The 12,197-nt window shown below is 41.1% G+C and overlaps 1 protein-coding gene across 5 annotated transcripts in view; it reads left to right on the forward strand.

Annotated features, from left to right (window-relative positions):
- tpk1 (thiamin pyrophosphokinase 1) overlaps window positions 1-12,197 on the forward strand; it is a 74,373-nt gene that overhangs the window by 39,996 nt on the left and 22,180 nt on the right. The window lies entirely within an intron of this gene.

Below are 12,197 nucleotides of genomic sequence, written 5' to 3' on the forward strand. Positions count from 1 at the left end.
TCCTCCAAAAGTCTTCGCCTCACTGTGCGTGCAGATGCACTCACACCTGCCTGCTGCCATTCCTGAGCAAGCTCTGTACTGGTGTTGCCCTGATCCCGCAGCTGAATCAACTATAGGAGACGGTCCGGGCCTTTGCTGGACTTTCTTGGGCGCCCTGAAGCCTTCTTCACAACAATTGAACCGCTCTCGTTGAAGTTCTTGATGATCCGACAAATGGTTGATTTAGGTGCAATCTTACTGGCAGCAATATCCTTGCCTGTGAAGCCCTTTTTGCGCAAAGCAATGATGACGGCACATGTTTGCTTGCAAGTTACCATGGCTGACAGAGGAAGAACAATGATTCCAAGCACCAACCTCAATTTGAAACTTCCAGTCTGTTATTCGAACTCAATCAGCATGGGGTGGCAGGGTAGCCTAGTGGTTAGAGCGTTGGACTAGTAACCAAAAGGTTGCAAGTTCAAATCCCCGAGCTGACAAGGTACAAATCTGTTGTTCTGCCCCTGAACAGGCAGTTAACCCACTGTTCCTAGGCCATCATTGAAAATAAGAATTTGTTCTTAACTGCCTTGCCTAGTTAAATAAAGGTTAAAAAAATATATATATAAAAAATCTCCAGCCTTGTCCTCGTCAACACTCACACCTGTGTTAACGAGAGAATCACTGACATGATGTCAGCTGGTTCTTTTGTGGTAGGGCTGAAATGAGGTGGAAATGTTTTTGGGGGATTCAGTTCATTTGCATGGCAAAGAGGGACTTTGCAATTAATTGCAATTCATCTGATCACTCTTCATAACATTCTGGAGTATATGCAAATTGCCATCATACAAACTGAGGCAACAGGCTTTGTGAATATTAATTAAATATTTGTGTCATTCTCAAAACTTTTGGCCACGACTGTAGTGAGTAACTACGATGTAATGTAACAGTCCACGTCTGGCGTGTTTCCAGCCAGACAGATTTCTGGGAATTCGACTAATTGATGGATCCTCATTAGATTTATCTCCCTGACAGTTATCATCAAAATGATCACATTATTACATTTTCAAGGCTGGAGTATCATCAGCAACAGAATGATTCTTTTGATTATGTTGTCTCTCAATAATAAGAGAACAGGCGCTCTCTGCAGATTTGTGGGGGCTGAAGTAGAAAGTGCTGTGTAACGGTATTTCAGTAGCCTGGTCCCAGATCTGTACGTCAATAACAGGAGGTGGGTGACACCTTAATTGGTGAGGACGGGCTCATGGTAATGGGCTCATGGTTGGTGGAATGGTGTCACATGGTTTCTACGTGTTTGATGCCATTCTATTCACTCCGTTCCAGCCATTATTATAATCTGTCCTCCCCTCAGCAGCCTCCACTGACTTCAACCATGACAACAATTAGGGCCAGGACGATACCAGTATCGCAATACTCGTTAGTATCGTGGCAAGGATAAAAAAACACTAATCGGATTTAACGTCTGTAGGAAAACTGCACTAATGTTGGAAACAAACATCATTATGAGCTCAACCAAGGGCACATTTATTTATATTCCACAACACACTATTAACATACAGCAGGTTATTAAATGACCAAAGAGTTTGGTATGCTTTGTACTTGTATTGTTACAGCCCTGACGACAATAGTCATGTACTTGTATTGTCACAGCCCTGACGACAATAGTCATATACTTGTATTGTTACAGCCCTGATGACAACAGTCATATACTTGTATTGTCAAAGCCCTGATGACAACAGTCATGTACTTGTATTGTCACAGCCCTGACGACAATAGTCATATACTTGTATTGTTACAGCCCTGACGACAACAGTCATATACTTGTATTGTTACAGCCCTGACGACAACAGTCATATACTTGTATTGTCACAGCCCTGACGACAACAGTCATATACTTGTATTGTTACAGCCCTGATGACAACAGTCATATACTTGTATTGTCACAGCCCTGACGACAACAGTCATATACTTGTATTGTTACAGCCCTGACGACAACAGTCATATACTTGTATTGTCACAGCCCTGACGACAATAGTCATATACTTGTATTGTTACAGCCCTGATGACAACAGTCATATACTTGTATTGTCACAGCCCTGATGACAACAGTCATGTACTTGTATTGTCACAGCCCTGACGACAATAGTCATATACTTGTATTGTTACAGCCCTGACGACAACAGTCATATACTTGTATTGTTACAGCCCTGACGACAACAGTCATATACTTGTATTGTCACAGCCCTGACGACAACAGTCATATACTTGTATTGTTACAGCCCTGATGACAACAGTCATATACTTGTATTGTCACAGCCCTGACGACAACAGTCATATACTTGTATTGTTACAGCCCTGACGACAACAGTCATATACTTGTATTGTCACAGCCCTGACGACAATAGTCATATACTTGTATTGTTACAGCCCTGACGACAACAGTCATATACTTGTATTGTCACAGCCCTGACGACAACAGTCATATACTTGTATTGTCACAGCCCTGACGACAATAGTCATATACTTGTATTGTCACAGCCCTGACGACAACAGTCATATACTTGTATTGTCACAGCCCTGATGACAACAGTCATATATTTGTATTGTCACAGCCCTGACGACAACAGTCATATACTTGTATTGTCACAGCCCTGATGACAACAGTCATATACTTGTATTGTCACAGCCCTGACGACAACAGTCGTATACTTGTATTGTCACTGCCCTGACGACAACAGTCATGTACTTGTATTGTCACAGCCCTGACGACAACAGTCATATACTTGTATTGTTACAGCCCTGACGACAATAGTCATGTACTTGTATTGTCACAGCCCTGACGACAACAGTCATATACTTGTATTGTCACTGCCCTGACGACAACAGTCATATACTTGTATTGTTACAGCCCTGACGACAACAGTCATATACTTGTATTGTTACAGCCCTGACGACAACAGTCATATACTTGTATTGTTACAGCCCTGACGACAATAGTCATATACTTGTATTGTTACAGCCCTGACGACAATAGTCATATACTTGTATTGTTACAGCCCTGACGACAACAGTCATATACTTGTATTGTTACAGCCCTGACGACAACAGTCATATACTTGTATTGTCACAGCCCTGATGACAACAGTCATATACTTGTATTGTCACAGCCCTGACGACAACAGTCATATACTTGTATTGTCACTGCCCTGACGACAATAGTCATGTACTTGTATTGTCACAGCCCTGACGACAACAGTCATATACTTGTATTGTTACAGCCCTGACGACAATAGTCATGTACTTGTATTGTCACAGCCCTGACGACAACAGTCATATACTTGTATTGTCACAGCCCTGATGACAACAGTCATATACTTGTATTGTCACAGCCCTGACGACAACAGTCATATACTTGTATTGTCACTGCCCTGACGACAATAGTCATGTACTTGTATTGTCACAGCCCTGACGACAACAGTCATGTACTTGTATTGTTACAGCCCTGACGACAATAGTCATGTACTTGTATTGTCACAGCCCTGACGACAACAGTCATATACTTGTATTGTCACAGCCCTGACGACAACAGTCATATACTTGTATTGTTACAGCCCTGATGACAACAGTCATATACTTGTATTGTCACAGCCCTGACGACAACAGTCATATACTTGTATTGTTACAGCCCTGATGACAACAGTCATATACTTGTATTGTTACAGCCCTGACGACAATAGTCATATACTTGTATTGTCACAGCCCTGATGACAACAGTCATATACTTGTATTGTTACAGCCCTGACGACAACAGTCATATACTTGTATTGTCACAGCCCTGATGACAACAGTCATATACTTGTATTGTCACTGCCCTGACGACAACAGTCATGTACTTGTACTGTTACAGCCCTGACGACAATAGTCATATACTTGTATTGTTACAGCCCTGACGACAACAGTCATATACTTGTATTGTCACAGCCCTGATGACAACAGTCATATACTTGTATTGTCACAGCCCTGACGACAACAGTCATATACTTGTATTGTCACAGCCCTGACGACAACAGTCATATACTTGTATTGTTACAGCCCTGATGACAACAGTCATATACTTGTATTGTTACAGCCCTGACGACAACAGTCATATACTTGTATTGTTACAGCCCCGACGACAATAGTCATATACTTGTATTGTTACAGCCCTGACGACAACAGTCATATACTTGTATTGTCACAGCCCTGATGACAACAGTCATATACTTGTATTGTCACAGCCCTGACAACAATAGTCATATACTTGTATTGTTACAGCCCTGATGACAACAGTCATGTACTTGTATTGTCACAGCCCTGACGACAATAGTCATATACTTGTATTGTTACAGCCCTGACGACAACAGTCATATACTTGTATTGTTACAGCCCTGACGACAATAGTCATGTACTTGTATTGTCACAGCCCTGACGACAACAGTCATATACTTGTATTGTCACAGCCCTGATGACAACAGTCATATACTTGTATTGTTACAGCCCTGACGACAACAGTCATATACTTGTATTGTTACAGCCCTGACGACAATAGTCATATACTTGTATTGTCACAGCCCTGACGACAACATTCATATACTTGTATTGTTACAGCCCTGATGACAACAGTCATATACTTGTATTGTTACAGCCCTGACGACAATAGTCATATACTTGTATTGTCACAGCCCTGATGACAACAGTCATATACTTGTATTGTTACAGCCCTGACGACAACAGTCATATACTTGTATTGTCACAGCCCTGATGACAACAGTCATATACTTGTATTGTCACAGCCCTGATGACAACAGTCATATACTTGTATTGTCACTGCCCTGACGACAACAGTCATGTACTTGTACTGTTACAGCCCTGACGACAATAGTCATATACTTGTATTGTTACAGCCCTGACGACAACAGTCATATACTTGTATTGTCACAGCCCTGATGACAACAGTCATATACTTGTATTGTCACAGCCCTGACGACAACAGTCATATACTTGTATTGTCACAGCCCTGATGACAACAGTCATATACTTGTATTGTCACAGCCCTGACGACAACAGTCATATACTTGTATTGTCACTGCCCTGACGACAATAGTCATGTACTTGTATTGTCACAGCCCTGACGACAACAGTCATATACTTGTATTGTTACAGCCCTGACGACAATAGTCATGTACTTGTATTGTCACAGCCCTGACGACAACAGTCATATACTTGTATTGTCACTGCCCTGACGACAACAGTCATATACTTGTATTGTTACAGCCCTGACGACAACAGTCATATACTTGTATTGTTACAGCCCTGACGACAACAGTCATATACTTGTATTGTTACAGCCCTGACGACAATAGTCATATACTTGTATTGTTACAGCCCTGACGACAATAGTCATATACTTGTATTGTTACAGCCCTGACGACAACAGTCATATACTTGTATTGTTACAGCCCTGACGACAATAGTCATATACTTGTATTGTCACAGCCCTGATGACAACAGTCATATACTTGTATTGTTACAGCCCTGACGACAACAGTCATATACTTGTATTGTCACAGCCCTGATGACAACAGTCATATACTTGTATTGTCACAGCCCTGATGACAACAGTCATATACTTGTATTGTCACTGCCCTGACGACAACAGTCATGTACTTGTACTGTTACAGCCCTGACGACAATAGTCATATACTTGTATTGTTACAGCCCTGACGACAACAGTCATATACTTGTATTGTCACAGCCCTGATGACAACAGTCATATACTTGTATTGTCACAGCCCTGACGACAACAGTCATATACTTGTATTGTCACAGCCCTGATGACAACAGTCATATACTTGTATTGTCACAGCCCTGACGACAACAGTCATATACTTGTATTGTCACTGCCCTGACGACAATAGTCATGTACTTGTATTGTCACAGCCCTGACGACAACAGTCATATACTTGTATTGTTACAGCCCTGACGACAATAGTCATGTACTTGTATTGTCACAGCCCTGACGACAACAGTCATATACTTGTATTGTCACTGCCCTGACGACAACAGTCATATACTTGTATTGTTACAGCCCTGACGACAACAGTCATATACTTGTATTGTTACAGCCCTGACGACAACAGTCATATACTTGTATTGTTACAGCCCTGACGACAATAGTCATATACTTGTATTGTTACAGCCCTGACGACAATAGTCATATACTTGTATTGTTACAGCCCTGACGACAACAGTCATATACTTGTATTGTTACAGCCCTGACGACAACAGTCATATACTTGTATTGTTACAGCCCTGACGACAACAGTCATATACTTGTATTGTTACAGCCCTGATGACAACAGTCATATACTTGTACTGTTACAGCCCTGACGACAACAGTCATATACTTGTATTGTCACAGCCCTGACGACAACAGTCATGTACTTGTATTGTCACAGCCCTGACGACAACAGTCATATACTTGTATTGTCACTGCCCTGACGACAACAGTCATATACTTGTATTGTTACAGCCCTGACGACAACAGTCATATACTTGTATTGTTACAGCCCTGACGACAACAGTCATATACTTGTATTGTTACAGCCCTGACAACAACAGTCATATACTTGTATTGTTACAGCCCTGATGACAACAGTCATATACTTGTATTGTTACAGCCCTGACGACAATAGTCATATACTTGTATTGTTACAGCCCTGATGACAACAGTCATATACTTGTATTGTTACAGCCCTGATGACAACAGTCATATACTTGTACTGTTACAGCCCTGATGACAACAGTCATATACTTGTATTGTCACTGTCCTGACGACAACAGTCATATACTTGTATTGTTACAGCCCTGACGACAATAGTCATATACTTGTATTGTTACAGCCCTGACGACAATAGTCATATACTTGTATTGTTACAGCCCTGATGACAACAGTCATATACTTGTATTGTCACTGCCCTGACGACAACAGTCATATACTTGTATTGTTACAGCCCTGACGACAACAGTCATATACTTGTATTGTCACAGCCCTGACGACAACAGTCATATACTTGTATTGTTACAGCCCTGACGACAATAGTCATATACTTGTATTGTCACAGCCCTGACGACAACAGTCATATACTTGTATTGTTACAGCCCTGATGACAACAGTCATATACTTGTATTGTTACAGCCCTGACGACAATAGTCATATACTTGTATTGTCACAGCCCTGACGACAACAGTCATATACTTGTATTGTTACAGCCCTGATGACAACAGTCATATACTTGTATTGTTACAGCCCTGACGACAACAGTCATATACTTGTATTGTTACAGCCCCGACGACAATAGTGATATACTTGTATTGTTACAGCCCTGACGACAACAGTCATATACTTGTATTGTCACAGCCCTGACGACAACAGTCATATACTTGTATTGTCACAGCCCTGACGACAACAGTCATATACTTGTATTGTCACAGCCCTGACGACAATAGTCATATACTTGTATTGTCACAGCCCTGACGACAACAGTCATATACTTGTATTGTCACAGCCCTGACGACAATAGTCATATACTTGTATTGTCACAGTCCTGACGACAACAGTCATATACTTGTATTGTCACAGCCCTGACGACAATAGTCATATACTTGTATTGTCACAGCCCTGACGACAACAGTCATATACTTGTATTGTCACAGTCCTGACGACAACAGTCATATACTTGTATTGTCACAGTCCTGACGACAACAGTCATATACTTCTATTGTCACAGCCCTGATGACAACAGTCATATACTTGTATTGTCACAGCCCTGACGACAACAGTCATATACTTGTATTGTTACAGCCCTGATGACAACAGTCATATACTTGTATTGTCACAGCCCTGACGACAATAGCCATATACTTGTATTGTCACAGCCCTGACGACAACATTCATATACTTGTATTGTTACAGCCCTGATGACAACAGTTATATACTTGTATTGTCACAGCCCTGACGACAACAGTCATATACTTGTATTGTCACAGTCCTGACGACAACAGTCATATACTTCTATTGTCACAGCCCTGATGACAACAGTCATATACTTGTATTGTCACAGCCCTGACGACAACAGTCATATACTTGTATTGTTACAGCCCTGATGACAACAGTCATATACTTGTATTGTCACAGCCCTGACGACAATAGTCATATACTTGTATTGTCACAGCCTTGACGACAACAGTCATATACTTGTATTGTTACAGCCCTGATGACAACAGTCATATACTTGTATTGTCACAGCCCTGACGACAACAGTCATATACTTGTATTGTTACAGCCCTGATGACAACAGTCATATACTTGTATTGTCACAGCCCTGACGACAATAGTCATATACTTGTATTGTCACAGCCCTGACGACAACAGTCATATACTTGTACTGTTACAGCCCTGACGACAACAGTCATATACTTGTATTGTCACAGCCCTGACGACAATAGTCATATACTTGTATTGTTACAGCCCTGATGACAACAGTCATATACTTGTATTGTCACAGCCCTGACGACAACAGTCATATACTTGTATTGTCACAGCCCTGACGACAATAGTCATATACTTGTATTGTCACAGTCCTGACGACAACAGTCATATACTTGTATTGTCACAGCCCTGACGACAACAGTCATATACTTGTATTGTCACAGCCCTGACGACAACAGTCATATACTTGTATTGTCACAGCCCTGACGACAACAGTCATATACTTGTATTGTCACAGCCCTGACGACAACAGTCATATACTTGTATTGTTACAGCCCTGATGACAACAGTCATATACTTGTATTGTCACAGCCCTGACGACAACAGTCATATACTTGTATTGTCACTGCCCTGACGACAACAGTCATATACTTGTATTGTTACAGCCCTGATGACAACAGTCATATACTTGTATTGTCACAGCCCTGACGACAATAGTCATATACTTGTATTGTCACAGCCCTGACGACAACAGTCATATACTTGTATTGTTACAGCCCTGATGACAACAGTCATATACTTGTACTGTTACAGCCCTGACGACAACAGTCATATACTTGTATTGTTACAGCCCTGACGACAACAGTCATATACTTGTATTGTTACAGCCCTGACGACAATAGTCATATACTTGTATTGTTACAGCCCTGATGACAATAGTCATATACTTGTATTGTTACAGCCCTGACGACAATAGTCATATACTTGTATTGTCACAGCCCTGACGACAACAGTCATATACTTGTATTGTTACAGCCCTGACGACAACAGTCATATACTTGTATTGTTACAGCCCTGACGACATCAGTCATATACTTGTACTGTTACAGCCCTGACGACAACAGTCATATACTTGTATTGTTACAGCCCTGACGACAATAGTCATATACTTGTATTGTCACAGCCCTGACGACAATAGTCATATACTTGTATTGTTACAGCCCTGACGACAATAGTCATATACTTGTATTGTTACAGCCCAGACGACAACAGTCATATACTTGTATTGTTACAGCCCTGATGACAACAGTCATATACTTGTATTGTTACAGCCCTGACGACAACAGTCATATACTTGTATTGTTACAGCCCTGACGACATCAGTCATATACTTGTATTGTTACAGCCCTGACGACATCAGTCATATACTTGTATTGTTACAGCCCTGACGACAACAGTCATATACTTGTATTGTTACAGCCCTGATGACAACAGTCATATACTTGTATTTTCACAGCCCCAGTCATATACAGTTGAAGTCGGAAGTTTACATACACTTAGGTTGGAGTCATTCAAACTTGTTTTCAACAATTTCTTGTCAACAAACTTTAGTTTTGACAAGTTGGTTAGGACATCTACTTTGTGCATGACACAAGTCATTTTCCCAACAATTGTTTACAGACAGATTATTTCACTTATAATTCACTGTATCACAATTCCAGTGGGTCAGAAGTTTACATACACTAAGTTGACTGTGCCTTTGGAAAATTCCAGAAAATTATGTCATGGCTATAGAAGCTTCTGATAGGCAAATTGACATCATTTGAGTCAATTGGAGGTGTACCTGTGGATGTATTTCAAGTCCTACCTTCAAACCTAGTGCCCCTTTGCTTGAAATCATAGGAAAATCAAAAGAAATCACCCAAGACCTCAGAAAACAATTGTAGACCTCCACAAGTCTGGTTTATCCTTGGGAGCTATTTCCAAACGCCTGAAGGTACCACGTTCATCTCTAAATACAATAGTACGCAAGTATAAACACCATGGGACCACGCAGCCCGCCATACCACTCAGGAAGGAGACACGTTCTGTCTCCTAGAGATGAACGTAATTTGGTGCGAAAAGTGAAAATCAATCCCAGAACAACAGTAAAGGACCTTGTGAAGATACTGGAGGAAACAGGTACAAAAGTATCTATATCCACAGAATATAGATACCTATAGAGTCCTATAATCGACATAACCTGAAAGGACACTGAGCAAGAACGATGCCACTGCTCCAAAACCACCATAAAAAGTCAGACTACGGTTTGCAACTGCACAAGGGGACAAAGATCATACTTTTTGGAGAAATGTCCTCTGGTCTGATGAAACAAAAATAGAACTGTTTGGCCATAATGACTATTGTTATGTTTTGGAGGTAAAAGGGGGAGGCTTGCAAGCCGCAGAACACCATCCCAACAGTGAAGCACGGTGGTGGCAGCATCATGTTGTGGGGCTGCTTTGCTGCAGGAGGGACTGGTGCACTTGGCATCTTGAGGAAGGAAAATTATGTGGATATATTGAAGGAACATCTCAAGACATCAGTCAGGAAGTTAAAGCTTGGTCGCAAATGGGTCTTCCAAATGGACAATGACCCCAAGCATACTTCCAAAGTTGTGGCAAAAATGGCTTTAAGGACAAAATGGTCAAGATATTGGAGTGGCCATCACAACGCCCTGACCTCAATCCGATAGAAAATGTGTGGACAGAACTGAAAAAGCATGTGCGAGCAATGAGGCCTACAAACCTGACTCAGTTACACCAGCTCTGTCTTGAGGAATGGGCCAAAATTCCCTCAACTTATTGCTGAAATCAGCTGAAATAAATCATTCTCTGTACTATTATTCTGACATTTCACATTCTTAAAATAAAGTGGTGATCCTAAGAGAGGGAATTTTTACTAGGATTAAATTTCAGGAATTGTGAAAAACTGAGTTTAAATATATTTGGCTAAGGTGTACGTAAACTTCCGACTTCACCTGTACTTATATTGTCACAGGCCTTACGACAAAAGCCATATACTTGTATTGTCTCAGCCCTCACGACAACGGTCGTATATTTGTATTGTCACAGCCCTGACGCAACTGTCAGATACTGGTATCGTTACAGAGTTAACAACAACAGTCAGATAATGGTATTGTCACAAACTTAACGACAACAGTCAGATGCTGGTATGGTCACAGCCCTAACAGTCAAAGGGGTTGGCTAAAGCACATACAGATCTGGGACCAGGCTTCTTAGGTAGTTACATAAGTTGTGTAATATAGGCTATTCCATTGGTTTGTCCTGTTTCCCTTTATGTTGTCTGTCTGTCCTGGCAGAAGTTTATTTATTTGTCTTGTTCTAGACTGTGGTTAAAGGTGCTGAAGTTGCAAAGTAAAGATTTAACATAATACTTTCTTTCTGTTTTATAATCTCTCTCTGTCTCCAAGGACCGTAGCTTGGCAACGCTTGTTTACAGAACGCTGTCATTCAGATGATAAGACAAATTATTTTCTAAAGCAGTTCGGTGTTTATTCATGCGTGGGTGTGTTTGTGTGTGCAGCCTAATAAGAGAAAGGGTTTTTCTAAAGCTGTCCTCTGTTGTGTGTATGTGGGTGTTTGACAGATGTGGATTTAACCTCAATAAGCACATTTCTAAATCAGTTTAGAAGATGTAAATTAAGACGATCACTGTCTCCAAGTCATTATCATATCTTAACTAGGGTCCAAGTGCCGTGGCGTGTCAGACAGTATGCAAGTGTTTGTGCTTATGCAGTGCTATACGGAGTGCAATTCCACCGAGAGCAAACCAACTAGTACACTATCTTTATTTCCTCAATGTAAAATGGTTGCACACCATGAACTCT

This window comes from Oncorhynchus nerka, linkage group LG22 (assembly GCF_034236695.1).
Source record: "Oncorhynchus nerka isolate Pitt River linkage group LG22, Oner_Uvic_2.0, whole genome shotgun sequence".
In the NCBI taxonomy this organism is placed as follows: domain Eukaryota; kingdom Metazoa; phylum Chordata; class Actinopteri; order Salmoniformes; family Salmonidae; genus Oncorhynchus; species Oncorhynchus nerka.